Genomic DNA, 25,000 nt, shown 5'->3' on the forward strand with positions numbered 1-25,000 from the left:
TATCCAGAGAACACCAAATCAATTACACGACTCCGATGCCGCCTCCCGGAACCGTGCTCGGAATCGTGCAATCGCGCAGATCGCCACCAAACTTCGTCTTTAAAAGACTTCGGATGAGGAAGTCTTCGAGTTTTAAAACACTCGAAAATATTATCGCCCGAGATGATGAGGAGGTCGCGGGGCGAGGAAGGAAGGAGGCGACCTCCTCCTCTCCTCCTCAGGTCGCCTCTGAATTGACTTGATTCCCCGGCGTCTTTGATAAGTCATTAGTGAGAGTTTTCCGTTTTGTCCGTTTGAGAAGTTTGGCAAGTTGTTTTGTCTCCTGGGTGATGATGGTTTTCTGGTTTTAAGGTTTTTAGTTTTATTTTAGAAAGGTGTTTGGTTTTGAGGGAAAATTTTGATTTGGGGAAAATTTTGGATTGGGAAAATTTTTAACTTGAGGCAAATTTTGGTTTGGGGAAAAGTTTGATTTGGGGAAAAATTTTGGTTCTGGGGAAATTTTCTGTTGGGGACAATTTTTATTTGGGAAAAATTTGTTTTGAAGAAATTTTGATTTTGGGAAAATTTTTAACTTGGGGGAAATTTTGGTTTTAGGAAAATTTTGGTTCTGGGGAAATTTTGATTCACAGAAAATTTTCATTAGGGGGCAAATTTTGATTTGCGAAAGATTCTTATTTGGAGGAAATTTGATTTGGGGAAATTTTTTATTTTGGGAGAATGTTGTTTTGGGGGAAGTTTTGGCTTGGGGAAAATTTTCATCTATGGAAAATTTTTATTCAGGGAAAAATGTTTAATTGGGAAAAGTTTTTATTTTGGGAAAGTTTGGCTTTGGAAAATTTTTGGTTTGGGGAAAATTTTGATTTAGGGAAAATTTTGATTTGGGGAGATTTTAATTTTGGGAAAATTTTTTCAGAATTGTGTACCATATTTAACCCAATTCTTTGATAAGTACATTGTGGTTTTAAACTATTGTAAATTCTGTATTTATTTATCTATTTATTTATTTATTTATTTTTTATTTATTTGTATGAAAGAGAGCAAGTGGTGACACATTTCGCAATCATGTAAGTGCACTACAGAAAGCAAATAACCCTCATGTATCATACAAAAAAAAATTCACCCTCATACCCACATTTTGCATTTATGCATATGTAAACAAGCACAGCTAACCCACATGTCTGTATTTCTTTCAGACAACATAGAATAAAAATAAAAATCCATCGGTGTCATTTTGGATTCAGTTATAGATATTTTCTTTTGTTTATTTATACCAAAATATGATGTCTGCATGTTTTTCTTTCAGACAAAATACAGCAAATAAAACGCCACTTATGTAATTTTGGACTGAATTATGATTTTTTTAAAATTATTTATTTACACCAAAATATGAAGTCTGCATGTTTTTCTTTCAGACAAAATATAGAAAATAAAACGCCACTGATGTCATTTTGGACGGAATTATGAATATTTATTTATTTATTTATTTATTCATTTATACCAAAATACGATGTATGTATGTTTTTCTTTTAGACAAATTAAAAAAAAGTAAAAATCAATTGATGTCATGTTGGATTTAATTATAAATATTTTCTTTTATTTATTTATACCAAAGTATGATGTCTGTATGTTTTTCTTTCAGATAAAATAACAAAAGTAAAATACCAATCATTTCTTTTGGACTAATTTATAGATTTTTTTTTTTTACTAAAATCTGTATGAAGACATTAATTCCCTTTTCTCTCATTGGCAGGTATGTGATGCATGACGGCTGTATATGACAGTAAGTCAATTTTTTTTTATATTGATAGAAAGGCCATAATGACGTGAAATGTAGTATCCCTGTGTAGCCCAGGCTTGGTACAGGTAGGAAAAGAAGGACAGAGAGCAAGAGAATTTGGATATTTTGACCTTTGCCCTTGGTTAGTACTGCAGTTTATTGATTGTTATTATTATTATTATTATTATTATTATTGTTATTATTATTATTATTATTATTATTATTATTATTATTATTAGATCAAGCCAGAAAAATTTTTCATTGTTGTTAATTATGCATTCCTATAAAATAGAGAAATGCAATTACGCATTATTATTATTATTATTATTATTATTATTATTATTATTATTATTATTATTATTATTATTATTATTATTATTGTGTTACCAGCCAGAACTGCCTTTATTTAACTAAGCAAGTTTTCGCAGAGAGAGAGAGAGAGAGAGAGAGGGAGAGAGAGAGAGAGAGAGAGAGAGAGAGAGAGAGAGAGGATGGTAATATACATACATACTATTTAATATATATATATATATATATATATATATATATAATATATATATGTATATATATATATATATATATATATATATATATATATATATATATATATATATATCGTTAAATTCTAATATATTTCGAAGTTTATCCCCAATACCGGTAGCTCAGGGTAGAGTTGATTACTGCCATCGCTAGCCATCGAGTCTCTCAAAGTGGTTGCTGTGATGAAGATTGGGGGCATAGTCAATTCCGAGGACAATGCTTCAAGAGACACACGTAACGTTATTAACTGAGACTGCGAAACTGATTTTTTTATGTTTACATGTACTTGTGTATTTATACATTAGTTTACGTTAATTTTTATCGGTGTAATGCGGTTATTTATGTATTTATTTTTCTTTATTTTAATTTTTTGTATTAGTCATTAATTTCTCTATTTATTCATTTATTTATGTATGTATGTACCTGTTATCGTCAATTGTTTATTCATTACGGTGTGTTTTTTCGTTTATTTATATTAATTTCTATCGATGTAATGTTGGTAACTGTGTGATATTTTTTCTTTATTTTGATTAGTTTTTATTGTTTATTAATCTAATAAGTTAGGCATTTATTTATTTATTCATTTTTTTCTTATTTATTTATCTGTTATCGCCTAGTACTCATTTATTATGGTTTCATTTTAAGCGTTTGGTTTGTAGTAATTTGTACTTTTGATTATTTTCCATATTCGACAATATATTGTTATTTATATAATAATAATAATAATAATAATAATAATAATAATAATAATAATAATAATAATAATAATAATAATAATAATAATGAAATGTTTGTTTAACATTATCGGTACATCGGCTGCTATAATTTTTAAGACGTGTAATAATAATAATAATAATAATAATAATAATAATAATAATAATAATAATAATAGTGACTGTGTCAGCGGGTATCATTTTGAACACACGTTTAAAAGAGGGTCAATAATAATAACAACAACAATAGTAATAACAATAACAATAAACAATAGATGCTAGAGAAGTGGGTTTCACTAAGTCTTCCAATCAGGACTTCTCGACGTTCTGGGTCTGTAATCACGCATAACAGTATTACAGTCGAAGTTGTATTACAACCACTTGTTCCACAATCATTGGAAGAAGCCACGAAAGACCCGCAAGACTTGTATCTCTCTCTCTCTCTCTCTCTCTCTCTCTCTCTCTCATGGTAGCAAGGGACTTCCTTTTGGTCATAGTGCGTAGAGCTCTAGCTCTCTCTCTCTCTCTCTCTCTCTCTCTCTCTCTCTCTCCTTTTATTCTCTCTTTCTCTCATGGTAGCTAGGGACTTCTTTATGGTCATAGTGCGTAGAGTTCTCTCTCTCTCTCTCTCTCTCTCTCTCTCATGGTAGTAAGATACTTCTTTTTGGTCATCTTGCGTAGAGTTCTCTCTCTCTCTCTCTCTCTCTCTCTCTCTCTCTCTCTCCTTTTATTTTCTCTTTGTCTCATGGTAGCTTGGGACTTCTTTTTTATCATAGTGCGTAGAGTTCTCTCTCTCTCTCTCTCTCTCAGTCCATCTACTTCTCTCTCTCTCACGGTAGCTAGGGACTTCTTTTTGGTCATCTTTGCGTAGAGTTCTCTCCCTCTCTCTCTCTCTCTCTCTCTCTAAAACTTGTTATTGTTCCCGAGTTACTTTCTTCATGAAGCGACCCGTGTTTGTGTGTATGTGCCTCGGAGTTTGTGCCCGTACCCATTCTCCAGAGAGAGAGATCAGACGGACAGTAAGTTTGTAATTAACTCGTATGTGCGGGCAAGCGCGTCTGCGGACGTCCTGAATGGAAACTCGATGATTAATACGTTAGAGAGTTTAATAAGTGTTTGCGTGTGTGTGTGTGTGTATATGAGTGAGAGTGTGTGTGTGTGTGTGTGTGGGGAGTGTACAAGATCAAACGAAAGAGGCGAAACGCAGTTTCCAAGCAAGTTGCTTTCGCAAGTAATTGTCGCGTCGAAATAAGTTAAATTACATCGTGCCAGAACGAGGATTCTCAGGACTGCGTCTTTGCGTCTTGCGTCACGCGTGCGTAGTCCAGTTGTTAGCGACGCCTGGCGTCACCGGATCATAACCCCCGCCTCCACACCCCCTCGCTTGGCGACCTCTTTTATTATGAGGAGTTAAACTGTTTGATTACTCAGAAGCCAGAGCTGTTCAATTGCAAGGTTGTTTGAGGCGATGGCTATCAATTTAAACTAGGTGTCTTCTGAGGTGTGAGGAGGAGGAGGAGGAGGAGGAGGAGGTGGAGGAGGGTGAGGGGTAGGAGAGAAGGGTACGTTTAATATATATATATATATATATATATATATATATATATATATATATATATATTATTACGTATATATATACGTATATTATGTATATTACATATATATATATATATATATATATATATATATATATATATATATATATATATATATATATATATATATATATATATATATATATATATATATATATATATATATATATATATATATATATATAGGGGAATCGGGTGGAACGGGATAGGGGGGTAGGACGGGATATGGCATTGGAGACCTCTAGTGCCTGGCAGAGAGGCGTTGAACTATACCTAGAGATTGTCAAGAAGACGCGGCAGCCATCTTGACCAGTTTGACAGTGACTTCTGAGTGGAACGATTGTCGGTCTTGTTTTTTCAAGATTTTTGTAACTTTTTGGTATTTTCGTACCAAGGTAACTTTCTAACTGTTACTTCTAGGCTATTGTGTGTAAGATATTGTTAGAGTGTATGTAATTAGCTATAAGTTAGAGGTATAGTATCATAAATACGTCAGGTTTTCAGTTCGGTAGTCACTCATAACCTAAAACGTGCTCTCGGGGCGGAACGGGATGGGGCAGAATGGGATAGTATCCCGTTCTGCCCCGTCACTTTTTATTGGAATAGGATTGTCATTTTTTTTTTATGTTATTACAGATGGTGTGAACGTATGTTAGGAAGACCGAGAGACAAAAATAGGATGTAAATGCAATGCAGATGGCAGTTGAAGCTGTTTTATCGTGTGAAATGGGGTTTTTGAAGGCTGCTAACCAATATAAACGTACAGAAATCAAGCCTTGAAAGATATGTAAAAAAATCTAAGAACAATCCTGACTATAAGGTTGATAAATCAGATGGAAAATATATAAATGTATTTACACCAGAACAAGAAGAAGAACTATAGACAGTTTTAATGGAAAGGCCAACTAGATTTTCCCTATCCCATTCTGCCCCATATGTGGGGGCGGAACGGAAAATTTGCTGACTTTATTTTTGAAAACTAAAAGAAAACTAAAATGTTTTTATATACTTATTTTTTGTATTGCGTATGTTACTCAACTATATAAAGTAATGTTTCATACCTTCAATATGTTTTTTTTTACTATCCATTTAAAAAAAATGGTTAAATATTAAGTATCCTGTTCTGTCCCGTGTTCCCCACATATATATACATATACATATTATAATATATATATATATATATATATATATATATATATATATCTATATATATATATTAGGAGGAGGAGGAGGAGGAGGAGGAGGGTGAGGGTGAGGGTGAGGGTGAGGGGTAGGAGAGAAGGGTACGTTTAATATATATATATATATATATATATATATATATATATATATATATATATATATATATAATATATATATATATTATATATATATATATATATATATATATATATATATATATATATATATATATATAGTATATATATATATATATATATATATATATATATATATATATATATATATATATACTAAAGTTGAAGGCGGTTGCTTGAAACCAGACAGGCATCATCGGAGGGTGGAGAGATACCAAATCCTTTAAATTAATTTATTTTGCTGACGTTTCAGGACCATGTGTCCCATTTTCGAAGCTAAAAAATTAAAAGAACAACAGAATTAAAAAACAGACTCAGATTAAAAATGCTATAAAGTTATTTCTTAACAAAATGCAAATTAGGTACAAGAGAAGGAAGCAGTGATTACCAGGTAGTGCTGAAGGCAGTAACTGGGTGACTGTCAGGGTCCGTTTTGGTTCCGACGGAAACTCAGGAGAGGTACAGAGGAGTTGACGTGGACTGAGTATTTAATTGGGGAACTAGTTGTTTAATAAAAAGAGATTCGAGTATTGCCAATTGGTGTCGTTTGGAGCTATGCCTATGATTTTGAAATCCTTGTAATTTATATGTATTTGCATTTTTTCCCATGATCTCTAATACAGGAAAATTCGAGGTTTGATAGTTTGACACCCGTACGATAGCTAACTCCACGATAGGAATCTAATCTTAACCTTTAACAATCTATATATATATATATATATATTAATATATATATTATATATATATATATATATATATATATATATATATATATCCCTAAATACCCACAGGCATTTTTGGGGAACGTGGCATCCACTTTCTCGCCCCTCTCCGGGCCTTTTGCATTATTCAGCGAGACCTGCTCTAAATTAATATGTCCGCCACGGGGGGCGGGGGTGGCAACTGGTATTTAGGCCTGAAATGACATTTTGCTCTTAATCTAAATAGAATCACTTGACAAACGAGGCACTTACCTTGTCATATTATTCTCGAATTTGGAGTGTGTTTGTTTCTAAATATTCTCTGAAGTATTAAGCCAACGGAGAATTCTTTGAAAAATTAAACCAATGGAGAATTATCTAAATATTAAACCAACAGCAATTCCTTATGCTCGACTTTGGTTTTAGTTTTCTGTAAAATGAAACTATTAAGATGTCCGTCCGCCCTTTTTCGGTCCGCCCTCAGATCTTCAAAAATACCGAGGCTAGAGGGCTGCAAATTGATATGTTTATCATCCACCCTCCAGTCATCGAACATACCAAATTGCAGCCCTCTAGCCTCTGCAGTTTTTATTTTATTTAAGGTTAAAGTCAGTCCTAATCGCGCGTCTGGCAACGCAACAACACAGGCCACCATAGCCGGCTGAGAGTTTCATACAGCATTATACTCTGTAAATGCTTTATTTTAGACATCCTGTTTGTCCGTCCTGGGTGGGGCTGTTAAGTAGGTGGTTGGGAGGGTAGGGGAGACAGCAGCCCCAGGTTCCAGCGCACAATGCAAGCTATAATATCAATAAATTAATTCAGAGCAGAGAGGAGTGGTATGCTAATAATAATAATCATAGTAATAGGAAATATGTTAAAGGAAAGTAAAAAATAACAATCTTATTCCTCAATCATTCTTAAGCGGAAAACACAACAACCCTTCGAGTTAGCGAGGTTAAGAACAACCCTTGCAACAACCTCACGAGATGTGACGTTTTGGGTCATCGAATCAATTCCTGGACGTAAACAGATCCTTTGCAAACCCCTAACCCTCCACCCCCCTCACCCTCACCCTCACAACCTCACACCACCACCCCACAGGTTGGCACAAACCATATTCATCTGATTCGAGTGAAAACATGAAGAAAACCTTGGTATGGATACCATTAAATGCTTGTAAACAGAAACCCCATATGGTGATACGGAACTCTTTGACCTTTCTTGAGTGTGTGTGTGTATGTGTGTGTATGTGTATGTGTGTAGTATATGTTTGTGTGCCACAGAATGGTGTTTATGCGTGTTCTTATGTTACTGAAGAGTACTGATGTATGAACATTTGATATTCTCTCTCTCTCTCTCTCTCTCTCTCTCTCTCTCTCTCTCTCTCATATATAACCCAATTGATTTCCCACAGACTTGTGATCTCAGCTATTCAAACCTTCAGACGAATTCATATGTATTTGAATGTATACATATGTATGCATGTATGTATGGACATATATACATACAACCATGCAGCTTTTCCACGTTGATGTAAAGTATATTATTTTCCGGATATATTCATATTGCAAATATTTATATTTTAAACATACAGGAAACGGGTTTAGCTCTCTCTCTCTCTCTCTCTCTCTCTCTCTCTCTCTCTCTCTCTCTCTCTCTCGTCATTTATATTTCCTTAACTAAATCCTTTTTATACACAATGGACCCTGATATTTAGGAATCCCCGCAACTGAATTTATTATAAATAATAATAATAATAATAATAATAATAATAATAATAATAATAATAACAACAATTCGATTTCATTTCCTCTATAATGCTTATCGGTAACGTCAGTGACCTCCGTCGTTCGTTGTGTGACGTCAGAGTGTAGCATTTAAATCAATCAATCACACATTCCCAGCCACTTGGGAAATTGGCTGAAATGTGTAATCCGAGGTCACTGTATCACCCCCTCGTTAGAACGGTTCCGCTTCTGCGATGGTTCCTCGGGTTCCACGGGTTCCACATGTCCCCAGGTCTGGTTTCACAGTTCCCAGGTTCCTCCTCTGGTTCCCTGTGTTCTCTAGGTTTCACTAGTTCCACAAGTTCCCAGGTTCCACAGTTTCTCAGGTTCCTCCTCGGGTTCCCGGGTTCTCCAGGTTCCACAAGTTTCCCAGGTTCCTCCTTGGGTTCCACAGATTCCCTGGGTTCCATAGTTTTCAGAGTTCCTCCTCGGGTTCCCGGGTTCTCCAGGTTCCACAAGTTTCCCAGGTTCCTCCTTGGGTTCCACAGATTCCCTGGGTTCCATAGTTTTCACAGGTTCCTCCTCGGGTTCCCTGGGTTCTCCAGGTTCCACAAGTTTCCCAGGTTCCACGGGTTCCCTGGGTTCTCTAGGTTTCACAGGTTCCAGGAGTTCCTCGGGTTCCCCGGGTTTCACAGGTTCCAGGAGTTTTTCAGGTTCCACGGGTTCTGGTTTCACAGGTTCCACAAGTTCCCCGGTTCCACAAGTTCCCCGGGTTTCACGGGTTCTGGTTCCATAGGTTCCCGGGTTCCGCTGGTTTCTGGGGTTCAACTGGTTCCAGGGGTTCCACTGGTTCCCCGGGTTCCACAGGTTCGACGGGTTTCACTTCTACAATAGTTCCCCTTATTATAATTCCACTGGTGTTTCATTTCTGCAATAATTCCACGGGCTCCGCATCTCCCAAGTCCACGGGTTCTACCTCTACAATAATTGCCCTTTTTACACTTCTACAGTAATTATCGGGGTACAATAATTCCACAGGTTCTGCTACTACAATAATTCCACAGGTTACCCTTCTGCAAAATTGACTGGGTTCCACTTTTATTATAACTCCACGGGGTTCCGTTTTACAATGATTCCTCGGGTTTGACTTTGTAATAATTCCACGGGTTCCCCTTCGACAATAATTGGCGGGGTTCTATTTATCCAGGAATTCCTGGGTTCCACTTTGCAATAATTCCACGCGTTCCACTTCCACAGGCATTCCAATGTTTTCACTTCTACGATAATTCCACGAGTTCCACTTCTACGATAATTCCCAAGATTCCATTCCTACTGTAATTCCCCCGGGTTTTATACTTCTGCGATATCCACTCATTTTTCACTTCTGCTATAATTCCACGGGTTCCACTTCTATGATAATTCTCAAGATTCCATTCCCATCCCCTCCTTAATTCCCCTCCGGTTTTACTCCTACGATATCCACTCATTTTTCACTTACGATAATTCCACGGGTTCCACTTTTACGATAATTCCCAAGAATCCATTCCTACTGTAATTTCCTCGGGTTTTACTTCTACGATATCCACTCATTTTTCACTTGCCATAATTCCACGGGTTCCATTTGTACGATAATTCCACTTTCGGGATGGAAATTATTCGTTGTAGGAAGGCAGTCAGACGAAAGGTGGTATCATCGTGATATCTATTTTATAATGGTAATCAGTAACAAGCAGACATCTGGTTAATAACACTAGATGATTATAACAACAGGAGTCGATTATCATCAGCAACGTGGGTTGTTTTATTATCGCTGATTACGGCAATAAAAAAAAACATCGGAATGAGACAGCTAAACCTTTTTTATAGCTGATGTTTGCGAGACGAAAAGGGATTTAAATTTTTGAAAAAATTTTTTTTTTTTTGCTTTTCATTTTTTTTTTTTTTTTTTTTTTTTTTTTTAGTTTTGAAAAAGAAAAATTTTGATTTCAAAATTTTCTTCCACAATTTTTATAGTTGCCTTAAATTAGGAAAATGTAGTAATATATGTTTTATTTTTTTTATTTTTTATATTTTGGTCCGGTTACGTGTTTTTGTTATTCGTCCGTTTTTGTCCATGATTTTAATTCAACTCTAAACAGATTCCAGTAATATATATATATTATTATATATATATATATATATATATATATATATATATAAGATGTTTCACTATTTTTCAATTTATTATTATTATTATTATTATTATTATTATTATTATTATTATTATTATTATTATTATAGACCTCCTTTTAAGCCTATATTCATGAAAGCCAATGCACACACAACACACACACACACACACACACACACACACACACAAAGGTAAGACAATAAAAGCGCAGTACAAAAGGGCAAAAGAAAATTACTTCGATAAACGCGTCATTGTTACCCAGTACCCTCCATTTTGCCGAGGAAATTGATTGATTGTAAGATTATCTGGCATTACCACTTTCAGGGTCAATGGTCCGCGGACTTCGAACTGGAGAGCAGACCAGAGGTCTTTTTTTTTATTTTTTTTTTATTTTTACTGTAATTCACTTTTAGTTTTCCGTGAAAGAAAACTATTGAGAAGGGTAAATATTTGTGTGTCCGTCCGCACTTTTTCTCTCCCCCCTCGGATCTTAAAAGCCACAGAGGCTAGACGGCTGCAAATTGGTATGTTGATCATTCACCCTCCATCCATCAAACGTATTAAATTGCAGCCCTCTAGCCTCAGTACTTTTTAACTTATTTTAGGTTAAAGTTAGCCATAATCTAACGTCTGTCATCGCTATAGGACAGACCACCACCGTGCCGTGGTTGAAGTTCCATGGGCCGCAGCTCATACAACATTAAACCAAGACCAGTGAAAGGTAGATCCATTTTCGGTGGCTTTGATTAAACGCTGTACAGAAAACAAGTTTTTACTTGTTTGTTTGTCGGTATGAGACATTTTGTTTGCAAGGCGAACACTTGTGAATTTGACAAGTGTTCTCGGTGATATAGGTGGGTGGTTACTGTCTAAAGCGTTCTTTACGCGGAGCACTGTAGACAACATTAATTATTTTGAACCAGCCCCCGGAACTCAGCTACATCGCTTTCTACCTGTTACACGTCATCTGTTGCTTGTGGTCTCTCCCTATCTAGCTGTCCACCTCCTTGAACTCTACCTTCGTAGGATATCCCTGTGTGAGTCGAGAAATTGTTGTTGCGACGCCATTTTCAGTAACCATAAATCAATCAATCCGTCGAGAAATTGTCTCGTGTTTTGTAATCACGAGGATGACAGTGTTGATGTTGGTGTTGGTGTTGGTGATGATGGCAATGATTTTGGTGCCGATGGTGTTGGTGGTGATAATGGTGTCTGTGCATTATATGATCCTTTGATGGGCTTTTTTTTTTTTTCATTATCATGATACTAGAAAATTTCTTCAGTTTTCCTATTTCTCACAAATGGATAGGTTTCCTGCTTAATAACTTACTTGAATAAATGGGTGGTATTTTTTTTATCTAAATTATGTCCCAATTTGACTCAGTACACAGTTTTTCCTATTTCTCACAAATAGACAAGTTTCCTTCATAATAACTTTAATGAATTGGTGGTGTTTTTTGTATCTAATATATGTCCCAATTTGACTGTAAACATTTTTTCCTATTTCTCACAAATAGATAAGTTTCCTTCTTGATAACTTACATTAATAAATTGGTGGTATTTTTTGTATCTAATTTATATCCCAATTTGACTCTGTACACAGTTTTTCCTATTTCTCACAAATAGATAAGTTTCCTTCTTAATAACTTGCTTTGATAAATTGGTGGCGTTTTTTGGATGTAATTTACGTCCCAATTTGACTGTATATATTTTTTCCTATTTCTCAGAAATAGATAAGTTTCCTTCATAATAATTTAATTGAATAAATTGGTGGTGTTTTTTGTATCTAATTTATGTCCCAATTTGACTCTTTATGCATTAATGATTCCTTTTCACCAAGTATTCAAGGGATGAAGTTGCTAGCCAGCCCTAGTCTCTTGATGTGTAAAATGCCTCTTATATGCCAAATGCTTCTGGCTTTTCTATCTTAAGTCCCTGATCACTCTCGGCGCTGCTGATCTTCGCGATTGTATATAATACAATATAAACATTATACAACACGCCCACAGTCTTTAAACCCGTTTTCACCGCAAACGGAATAATCCCGGAATGAGGTTACGTTTATTTTTTAAACTCGATCATATTTTTTTTCCTAATCCACTTTTAACGACTCGACTCTGTTCGTCTCATTCATTCGCTCGCTAAGTATAACTTGAAACAGATGATCACGACGGCGGTGTGTGCGTTATTATATATGTTCTGCACATGTGTTCCAGAACAAAAGATTACGAGACGGCGCGAGAATTTGCCTCTTACGGAGAGGGGCGATAAGGCCTACTCTTGAGTAACCTTTGTGAAAACAAAGGGACATTGAACCTGTGAGTGTTAAATTAACAAGTGCGAAGGAGGAGGAGGAGGAGGAGGTTTGGGGCTTGGGGTGGGGAGGTGGGGGGTGGGGGGGGGGGGTTGGGCGTCGGAGGGGAGAGGTGGGATTGGTTCTGGTCGGACGTGCAACACGTGTACAGCACAAGTACAAAGGGTTCATGGCCGATTCGTTTCTTGGGGTCTAGATTAGTTTTCCTGGGCTGTTTCTCCGGCTTGGGGTGTTGGTCTTCAACTTATCACTGTTGTTATTGTCGTCCAAAACGTGTTTACTTTTTAAATTCATAATGTGAAAAGGCCAGCCCAGGTTTTGAGAAACCTCTTGCAGAGTACAGTTCTGAAATGTTGGAAAAAGAGGATCATGGATTCTTGATCTACTTGAAAAAAGGACTGCAGTTATGTGACAGCTGAGTGACAGTAGCTCAAGACTGAATAAATTTTGTGTGTTAATTTTGTTTTAAGGACTAGAATGATCATGGATTTAGAGCTCTCTCCTTAATTGCTTGCAACAAGTGCAAAGAGGTGACTAACAGTTTCTAGTTCATTCAGGGTAAAAATAGGTGATGTCAGTCTCTCCCTTTTGAAATGTTTTTTTTTTTAAGACTATTTATTTATGGAAGTCATTTTTTAAAATTTATTTATCTACCCTACAGGTACCTGTTTGAGAATAAATTAGTGTTGTGTGATATAATTGCAACACAGATATATTGCAGTTAATTATTTTTACCTCCTACTCTGTTTCATCTTTCTTTGTAGTTGCCTGATTCATTCACCTTTTGATAGTAAGTTATCTTTGACACCCTTATGGTTTCAACCTGTTTGTGACAAGTAAACGAAATGTATTCAAACTGTTAATATGTGTACAATATGTATTTAACGTCTTTTATATGGTTATATGTATTCAACCAGCATATGATATGTGTGAATTATGTATACAAACCTGTATATGATATCTTGAACGATATGTATTCAGCCTGTTTGTGACAAGTGTACGATATGTATATTTAGCCTGTTCGTGATACGTATTCGATATGTATTCAACATGTGTATATGTGTATTATTATGTATTCAACTTGTGATATGTGTATATATTATCAGCTTGTTTGTAACATGTGTCCAATATGCTGTCAACTTGTTTGTGACGTGCATAGATGTATTCAACGTGTTTGTGACATGTCTCCGATATGCTATTAACTTGTATGTGACATGTGTACAACATGTATTCAACCTGTTTGCGATATGTATGCAACAAGTCGCCGACTTGCATCTACAACGTGTTTAACTGCAGTGTGGAACCACCCCTAGCCGTTATGGATTGGTAACGAGTTTGTCAACAGCAGCGGCCACCAATTCGGCCCAGATAAACGTTTGTAAACACGATGACCGCAGGACGCTGATTGCATCACCCTAATATCCTTGAGATTTTCTCTCGCGTTTTGTATTAAAAAGTAGTACTTCTTTTTTTACGTATTATGTGAGCGAGAATGTTTTGCTAGCTCCAGTGTACAGTAATCACAAGTATTTTCCATAGTCTTTGCCAGAAAATAGTTTCCATTCCTCAGGCTGAGTTATTTTAAAATTATTTCATACACCTCAAATCATATAGTTAATCACAGGTAATGTCTTTTTTAACATTTTACTGATTTATTTATTTATATATTTTACAGGTGTTCCAATATTATTTATTGTTCTTATCCACACGGTCTACAGTTATTTTTTTTCATTGTCCTTTTATGTATTTATTTATTTATTTATTTATTTATTTATTTATTTATTCAGAAGAGGATCTCAAAGTATGTTCGCTATGTTTTAAGTCAAACGCGTTTTTTGTTTTTTTTGCTTTTTTTCTTTAATCTTCGTTTCAGTCAAAAAACGGCTTGGCGTCTGAGAAACAGTGAATCAGATATCTCTTTATTTGTCACATTTCTGAACAGGAGAGAGGAGAGAGAGAGAGAAGCTTGCTTTGCTAGTTGGCGGTTAATTAATCCTATTTGTAATATACATGTATATATATGTATATATATGTATTACATAGAAAGATATATATATATAATCTATATAATATATATTATATTATCATATATATATATATATAGAGGAGAGAGAGAGAGAGAGAGAGAGAGAGCTTGCTTTGCTAGTTGGGCGGTATTAATTCTTGTTTTGTATATATATGTATTTACATAGAAATATATATATAGAGAGAGAGAGAGAGAGAGAGAGAGAGAGAGAGAGAGCTTGCTTTGCTAGTTGGGCGTGTAATAATCTTTGTTTTGTATATATATGTATTACAATAGAAAGCTATATATATATATTATATATATATAATATACACACAGAGAGAGAGAGAGAGGAGAAGAGAGAGAGAGAGAGAGAGAGAGAGAGACAGGAGCTTGCTTTGCTAGTAGGCCGTGTATTAATCTGGTATTGTAATATAATAATAATAATGATGAGAGAGAGAGAGAGAGAGAGTTTGTTAGCTAGCTGCTGTGGTGATGCCGTGGCCTTATCCATGCTATGAATCATTTATGGTGTGTGTTTGGCACCCAAGTTCGAGAAAAAAGAAAAAACGAAAAAAAGGTATGGTGTTGTATCCATAGCATTACACAGGTGTCCTGGATCGTTGTGTCGCTTTGAACTGATGAGTATTTGTCTAGTCTTTTGTTTTGAGAGAGAGAGAGAGAGTATCTGGTAATTTGTTCCTTCCCCAGTGACTGGGATTTACGAAACTGAAGTCTTTTACGGTCTTACATACTTAGAGCACATCTCACCACCGTATGACCTGACCTTCCTCCCCACTCCCCATTCCCTCTTCTCCTCCTCCTCCTCCCCCCCTCCACATCCCTCCATTTCCGGCTGCCACCCACTACAGTTGACTAATCACCAGATACGTATTGCCTTGCTTAAGTTAACAAAGGTCCAAAATCTTTTGAACCATAGTTTTTCCTTGATAGAGAGAGAGGAGAGAGTTTTTGAAGGTAAAGATACCAGATTACACTTTTTTGTATTGTGACCGAACTAGATTGAAAGAGAGAGAGAGAGAGAATTTCCGTACGTAGAGCATTCCGAAATTATTGAATAAAGTTACCTCCGTCCATCATCGGCAAAGATGACTCTCTCTCTCTCTCTCTTCCGGCCAGCCGGCCGGCATGTCTCAAAGTTCAAACGTAGAGCGCCGCTGCTGATAACCGAATTCGCCATGAGTGAGCTAATTACATTCGCTAATTGCTCCAGTTTGACGATGGTCCTCGCTAATTAAGCTTTGCCAATTTTCGTAGCCGGATTCTGACGCGACTAAGTGAAGGTTCGAGTTTCAGAGTGAAATTCAGGTCAGAGACGTCTAGCTGGAGTTCCCCGTGAATGGGATAGAATAGAAACATCTGCCTATTCACAGGATTCTGACATTTATATACTTGAGTTTCAGAAGCAGAAAATTCAGGTGAGGGGAGTCTTTGAATTCTCAGTGAGTGGGATAGAATAGAAACATTTGCCATCTCATAGGATGCTGAAACTACCACTAGAGTTCTCTGTGAATTGGATAGAATAGAAACATTCGCCATTTCGTAGAATACTGAATCTACAGATAGGTCCGATTGTCAGAGTGAAATTCAGGTCAGAGATGTCTAGCTAAAGTTCTCCCAATGAAAAAGAGCGGACAGAATTAAAATATCTTGCCATTTTTCTTAACTGGGATTCTTTCAACGATAACATGCTTGAGTTAAAAAAAAAAAAAATCAGGTAATGGGAGACTTGAATTCTAAGTGAGTGGGACAGAATAGAAACATTTGCCAGTCCGTAGGATTTTGAAACAACTGTAAGGCTTCGTTTCAGAGGGAAATTCAGGTCAGGGTAGTCTTGAATACTCTAGTGAATGGGACAGAATAGAAACACTTGCCTGCCCACAGGATTGGGAGAAGTTACTTAAATTCTAAGTAACTTGTCATTATTTTTACCTTTTCTATCCCTTGCTACTTATATTATTATTATTATTATTATTATTATTATTACATTTCCTAACCTTGTTACTTATTATTATTATTATTATTATTATTATTATTATTATTATTATTATTATTATTATTATTATTATAGATGTGAATAAGTCCCCTAAAAATAAAATAGTATTTCATACCTAGCAAAAGAATCGCAGATGTATCCATAATCTAATAATTAATTGATCGGTTTTCACCCCTTTACTTACGTGCGCGCAGGAGCTTGCCCTTTCGTACGCTGACACGTACTCTTTGTGTAACACGAGAGAGTACGCAAGTGGATAGAAACTAGCCTGTATAATTATTAACCTGCAGATTTGGTTTATATATATTTCTTTTATTGTGATGTGTTAATGACACCGAGAGAGAGAGAGAGAGAGAACAGTTTTGATGGGCCATTATTATCGTCGTCGACCACCGGTCTGTACTCTTTGGTACAGTGCCACAGATCTTTGCTATTTACCGAATACCATCCGTCTGGGTGTATCTATGTGTTGTTCTAGCTGAATGTCACAGTTCTTAGGTAATTATATATAGTATATATATATAATATATATATATATAATATATATATAAATATATATATATATATATGTATATATATACATATAATATATATATATATATATATATATATATATATATATATATATATATATATATATATATACATACATATCATACATATATATATATATTCATACATATATAATATATCATATATAATATATATATATATTTATATATATATATCATTCTCATAATAATTAATGATGGAAATATATATAATCTTTTGTCACAATTGTATTTTGTAGTTTCCGATTTGTTAGTCACTAAAGGTTTTGCCCATTTCAGTCATGCCAATAAAAGGATGACATCAGATTTCCGTTTTTAAATGAAAATTAAAGTAAAAAAGAGGAAAAAAAAAGGACAAAGGCCACACGAGCTGAAACTGTTTGTACAATACCCTCATTTAACTCCGTAAATACGGCGCCACAAAAACAGTGGTCATTGATGTACGCTTCACGCACATCAAATAGAGTCGTAAAAAACTAGTGTCATCGTAAACTGGTGTTTCGACTACAATGATCATCAATGCTTTTATGTAAGTTACAAAAAAAAAATACTCATCACATTTCGCTTACTCGGGGAGGAAGCCCACAAACTACTTTGTTGTTGTTGGGCGGGGGGAGGGTAGGAAAGGTCTGTGAAAAAGCATAAAAAGGTCTGAAAAAGGTGTTTCGCGTTGAGTTAAAGATACAGGAATTTTAGGATAGGATATTTATGATTTATTTATTAAAATGAAAATGTGAAAAATCAATAATGGTAACCATTACAGAACAATTATTTCCAATAATATATAGCGTATTTAGTTTAATTTTCGTTGGTGAAGCAACGCTCTATTTGACCGTAGATTTTAGCACACGCCACGAATAAGCTGGAGGTCGGATCACGCCTTTGGTTTGAAAGTATTTAATCGACGCATTTAATATCTATATCTCATATGCTAATTACTATATCCTCAAGCAACTTAGTTTATCCCGTATCCTATAAACTGGCTGCTGGCGTCACAAAAGCAAAGGTCACGGACTGCGTACGTATCGTTCGGGGATTACTCGGAAATCCCGGCGGATTTACGAAATGAAATTACTAAGTGGCTGTCGGAAGCAGATTAAAAAAAAAAAGAAATCCTCGTCCGGGAAAAGCGTAAGGAATGGATGACCTAATTATTCTTTTAGGTCAGAGATCAGAGGTCACGTGACTTGCTTATATGATGAGCTTGGTCAGATTCATCATATCATCATCGCATCATTATCATTGTATTTTGGTGAGTTGATGTTAAGAGTTGTTGGTTTTTGTTGAGGCTGGATTTTTATTTTATATCATTATGTTTTATAATCATCATCGTAATCATTGTCATTATCGTCTTCATCATTATTTTTGTGACATAATGTCTCAGAGATGACTTGTTTAAGCTGGAACTTTTTTATTTTTGTTTTTATTTTTACTCATTTTTATTTTATTTTATTTTATTGACATCATTTATTATTATCATTATCACCACATCATCATAATGATCATTATTTTGGTGATGAAAATATAAGAGATGTTGACTTTTGTTGGAGCGGAATTTTTATTTTTATTTATAATTTGTTATTTTGGAGATATTTTGAATTTTCAGAATTTTTCATGTTTTTATTTTATTTATTTAAAATTTATTTCTGTATAATTTTTTTTTTCCACGTAAAAAGGGCCGAGGGAAGTGCTTTAATTAAATCCTTCGGTTAGACCCTACTTCAGGTAAATATATGGGAAGAAGAGGGAACACAAAAGTGGATAGAGAATTCTCTATTGAAGGTTAATTTTGCAGTTCATACCGGGTGTCCAAAGTTCCCAGTACCATTACAAGCAATAAATACTTGTAATGGTACTGGGACTTTATGGACACCCTGTATAATAAGTTCCCTTGGGGTCAATGCCGTCATTGAACCTCACATGGTGTACTGTAGGCGTTACTAGAGTTTTTTTTTATTTCATGACTCGTAAATCATAAATCGTTTCATAAAAAAAATTATGATTCATTAAAATTTCACAAATCAGTATATGAGACTTTTTAATTCATTAAATTTCCTCCCCCCCTCGCTTCAACAACCTGATGACCGTCGCTTGCGTTGTTGTACCTTGTGACTGGTGGGGAGAATTGCTGTTGTAAAACAATCGGGAAAAACAACCCATGACGGGCCTCAATACATATGGGAGAAACATCTGTTGTAGCTCTAGAGCCCACCCACAAATGAAATTCTCTCTCTCTCTCTCTCTCTCTCTCTCTCTCTCTCTCTCTCTCTCATGAACACCTGTGTGACACAGTTGTCGCTAAGGTCAGCAGGTGGTCTTTGAACACGTAAGGTCACTGACCTATAATTTTTTTTTTTTTTTTTTATCTATGGGAAATTAATTTACTAATTGATGATTCTAAAGATAATTCTCAAAAGTCAAAGTACATTTTTTTTCTTAGGCTTTGAAAATTTCGGGCCTGGGCTGGTTTAAGTAGTGTAAGTCCTTCATTAAGTAAAAAAAAAACACACATTTTGATACCTGTGTGTTTTTGTTTGTATGTGTATTTTCGACTGTGGTGTTGTAAGCTTGTATTGATATTGACAGCGCTAGCTACCTTCAGTAATGGTCAATATTATATATATATATATATATATATATATATATATATATATATATATATATATATATATATATATATATATATATCTCAAAAAATCACCATAACGTGACTGGAATATCTGAAGTGGACTATTATTAACTCATATATATATATATATATATATATATATTATATATAGATATATAATATATATATATATATATATATGTGTGTGTGTGTGTGTGTGTGTGTGTGTGTGTGTTTGTTTGTTTGTTTATCAGTATGCACGTACTATGAAAGAGGCCAACAGAATAATCCATATTATCCACGTTGAAATGCTTTCTTGCAACGTTGCGAAATGCTGGCTAATCCGCAAGCAAGCAAGCACGCGTATTTCAGCACAGGAAGCACTTGCTTGCCTGCCCTTGTGCGCGCGCGCGAATCCCGGCATTTATGTCTCCGGTTGCGGTTACCTGAGCATCCTTCAATTACCACACCTTAGGTAAAGCCACTTAGTCTAATGCAACGGACGTCTCGGTAATTAGAGGTCGGTCGCCTTCTGCCGCTGATGAATATTACCTGCTTTTTTTTTCTTATTAGTGTTTGTTATTTTTATTTGGATTTTGTTTGGCCTTTTTTTCAATAGGTGTATTGGAGCTGTTTATGCAATTGTTTTTTTATGTTTTTTTTCTCCAGATTATTTTTTTTTGGGGGGGGTGGGGATTGGAGCTGTTTATGCAATTGGTTTTTATATAGTTTTTGTGTTTTTTTTTTTCAGATACTTTTTTTTGGGGGTGGGAGGATGGGCATTGGAGCTGTTTATGAAATAGTTTTTTATGTGTTTTTGTTTTTTGTTATTTGTTTTGTCTGTTTTTTGTTATTTGTTTTTGTCCATTATTGGGTTTTTTTGGGTGGGTGGGGATTGGAGCTGTTTATGAAATTAATTTTTGTGATTTTTGGTTGTTTTTTTCAGTTTTTTTTGTCTAGATTTTGCTTTTTTTTTTTATCCAATAGTGGATTTTAGTTGTTAATTTTTTTCCTGATTGTTGTAATAGGTGGATTGGAGCTTCCTGAAGTTGTGTTGGATTTTTTTTTTTTTTTACGTTTTGTCTAGAAGGAATTATTTTTATTGTTGTTTTCCTCTCTTGGTGAAAAAATTTTCTTTTAAGATGGTGTTATATTTGTGGTGATTATTGATAATGATCATTAGTCACCTTACTACAATTATTATTATTATTATTATTATTATTATTATTATTATTATATTATTATTGAAAATAATGGTTATTCAGCCGCGTTTATTTTGGCTATTAAAACGCCAAATGGAGGATTCATGTAAAAAAAGTTGTATATTTGTCAAATTGAATATATTATACTGAGAAAACAAAAGTGGGATGAAAATCCCAGAACTCTGCAGCAGAAATAATGAATGAAAGGCTTCATCGAGACAAGACAGCTCATGATTCACATACAAACCGCAACTACCAAGAGCGCCCCTTAATTGGCGAAAAAAAAAAAAAAAAAAAGTGTGACCTTCAGTGAAATCCAGTTCTACATTTATTTTTTATTTATTTTTATTTTTTTTATTTCCGTTCGGTTTCCTTCGAATAAACAGAGAGAGAGAGAGAGAGAAGGAGAGAATAAACAAATAGGCAGTTGATTTCCTTACATGTTCCTCTTGAGATCAGAACTCCTTCATAACACACGTATTTTCTCAGCTGGCATTGGAGTGGAGGCGTAATGCGTTATGAATAACAGCACCCCCCCCCCCCACTCTCCCCCGCCCATACGTATATCATCTCTCAGAGCAAAGTGCACCGGTGCGGCGGCGGCGGCGGCGGCGGCGGCGGCGCGCTTTTGATGTGTTTTTTGAATGGGGGTTAATTGAAGCGTACGAAATTTCATGCTTTTATTTTGAGGGGGAGACTCTCTCTCTCTCTCTCTCTCTCTCTCTCTCTCTCTCTCTCTCTCATCTCTCTCTCTCTCTAGCCAGTTTTTCCCAGAGATTAAACTATTTGTGTTGATTCTCTCTCTCTCTCTCTCTCTCTCTCTCTCTCGTCTCTCTCTCTCTTCTTAGTTTTTCCAGAGGTTAAACTACTTTGTGTTGATATACACACTCTCTCTCCTCTATCTCTCTTAAACTCTCTCTCTCTCTCTCTCTCTCTCTCATTGTTCCAGATATTAAACTAGTTTGTGTTGATATACACCTCTCTCTCTCTCTCTCTCTCTCTCTCTCTCTCTCTCTCTCTCTCTCTCGTTTCTTCCATAGATGTTTTTCTAAGGATTTATTTCCAGATTTTAAAATTCCTCGTTGCTAAACAGAACCTCGAAATAAAATACATATTAATACATTTTAATACATTTCTTCGCGCTGGCTTTCTCTAATTAATTTCTGTTTATTTTTCATAGTAGTAAGAAAGTCTTAATTGATGTGACATTTCAAAATATATTTTATATTATTTTTTCTTACCCATAAGATTTTTTTTTGCGAAACTTGTCTGATTTATTTACTCTTATGAACACCAATATTTCTCAAGAATCATCAGGTCATATATATTATCATTTCAGAATTCCCTTGGCATTCTGCTGTCCATCTTCTTTAACTCCCTGAACGTAGCATTGTAACGTTACGCCGTACGTCACAAAAAATCCTCGCATCAAGTATTTATCTTCTTGAACTAACGAACTTAGTAGCGTAACAGTACGCAATGCGTCACAAAAATGCGCGCGTTACGTACGTATTATTTCAAAATCATCCTGACGCTTTCCTGTCCATCTTCTTTAAACCCCCTTAGCGTAACACCGTAATAATACGCAATGCGTCACAAAATCCTCGCGTCACGGAACTATCTCAGAATCGCCTTGACAGTCTGCTGTCCATCTCCTTCAACTCGTTTAACGTTACGCACGACGTCACAAAAAACCTCACGTTAAGTATATAATTATCTCAGAATCAGCTGGGCGCTTAGCTGTCCATCTCCTTCAACTCCTTTAGTGTATAACGTCGTAGCGATACGCAGTGTGTAACGCATTTCTCTCGTCGAATGGAATGTAGGTCGCTTCTAAGGGTTAAGGGGGGGAGAGGGGGAGACCGCTTCATATTTCATAGGCTACTGGAAGGTTACGCTGCATAGAAGTATGCAGTGACTAGTGCTTACGTCAGCGATCTCCTAATCGATTAGAACTTGGTTACCTTAGAATGTTTACTTTTCTTAAGATTAAAAGTCTTTATGCTTAAAATCGCGATCTTCAAGGCGGTGCGATATTCATTATATGACTGAACGTAGCATTGTAACGTTACGCCGTACGTCACAAAAAATCCTCGCATCAAGTATTTATCTTCTTGAACTAACGAACTTAGTAGCGTAACAGTAGGCAATGCGTCAAAAAATGCTCGCGTTACGTAGACTATTATTTCAAAATCATCCTGACGCTTTCCTGTCCATCTTCTTTAAACCCCCTTATGCAGGGGAGTTCATATTCATTCATTGTATATAAATATTAACACGTGAGTAGCTTCATTGTAGATATAATACTATATGAACGTGGTAAAGATTTTAATCATTGTAGGATATGAAGCTGTTTTAATGACTGCATTATTATTATTTTATTATTATTATTATTATTATTATTATTATTATTATTATTATTATTATTATTATTATTATTATATTACGTGTTTTTCAGTATTTATTATTATTATTAGGAGCTTAGAAAAAAGAAAGTACACATCCCAAGGAAGAAAGTCAAAGAGAAAGTATGGGCTTGAAAGGAAGAGAAACACCGTGGAAAAAAAGTAGGAGAAAGTAATGAATAAAGAGGTAAAAAGATTGATAATTGAGTTATTTCGTTTGTTAGACATTTAAATATGTAATTTAATAATGTTGAATCTGTACTACGAATATTAGGTAAGAATATTAGAGAATGAAGGAAATATTCAATTGTTGAAAGACACTGCATATTTGGACAATTAGGTAATAAGCGAATACAAGAAATATTATTCTTTTGCCGGAAAGACACTGAATATTTGAAGAATTAGGTAATGAGAGAATAAAGGAAATGTTATCCTTTTGCCGGAGAGACACCGAAGATTTGAAAAATGTAATCACGACAGATTAAAGATGTCAAGTTCTCAGACAATGTTGGTTTTCTTTTTTAATCAAGGGACACTGAAGTGGTTTGTTTGGTCTTTCTCCTAAAGAGTAGTATACTCTGCCGCTGGCCGCCAGAGCTGGGAGTAGCTTATGTAACTCTCTCTCTCTCTCTCTCTCTCTCTCTCTCTCTCTCTCTCTCTCTCTCTGGAAATAAGGCAGGAAAAGAGGCCTCTCTCTCTCTCTCTCTCTCTCTCTCTCTCTCTCGAAATGGGGCAGGAAGAGAGGCTATTTCCAGTACTCCTAGTAATATATGTATTTAGTTTTATTTTGTGGCGCCCTAAATTGTAGTTTTTATTTTCAGGGGGGAAGGAGGGGAAGGGGAGCTGAGGGCTGTTTTGGGGGCGGGGGGAGTTGCTCCCCTTCCGATAAAATTATCATTATTATGATGTCGTCTTTGTTTTGTTTAATTATTTATTCTCTCTTTTTTTTTCCTTGGTTTTGAGTGAGATGTGGTTATCATGCTGAAGTTTTAACCTACCACAAATACTGGGTCGTGCCCCGAAATGTCCTCTTAAGTGTATGAAAAGACTTTTTAAAGAACGATAGACCTGCTTTGGCCCTCAGGACTCATGCAGCCAACCAACCCAACAGCGAGCCAGCAAAGCTTGCGGGGGAGGAGGAAGTCCTAGAGAGAGAGAGAGAGAGAGACTTCCTCAAACGTTACAGTACCGCAGCTTTAAGTTTGGTGTGGCATCGCTACTGTACCACAGAGTCTGAAGACTGTAAGGTACGAATTCCTCCTCTCTCTCTCTCTCTCTCTCTCTCTCTCTCTCTCTCTTTATACCCCACTATCTTGCGATGATCCGTTGTATCATGTGAAGGCTCTCCAGAGCATT

Source organism: Macrobrachium nipponense, chromosome 43, assembly GCF_015104395.2.
Source record: "Macrobrachium nipponense isolate FS-2020 chromosome 43, ASM1510439v2, whole genome shotgun sequence".
Taxonomy (NCBI): Eukaryota; Metazoa; Arthropoda; class Malacostraca; order Decapoda; family Palaemonidae; genus Macrobrachium; species Macrobrachium nipponense.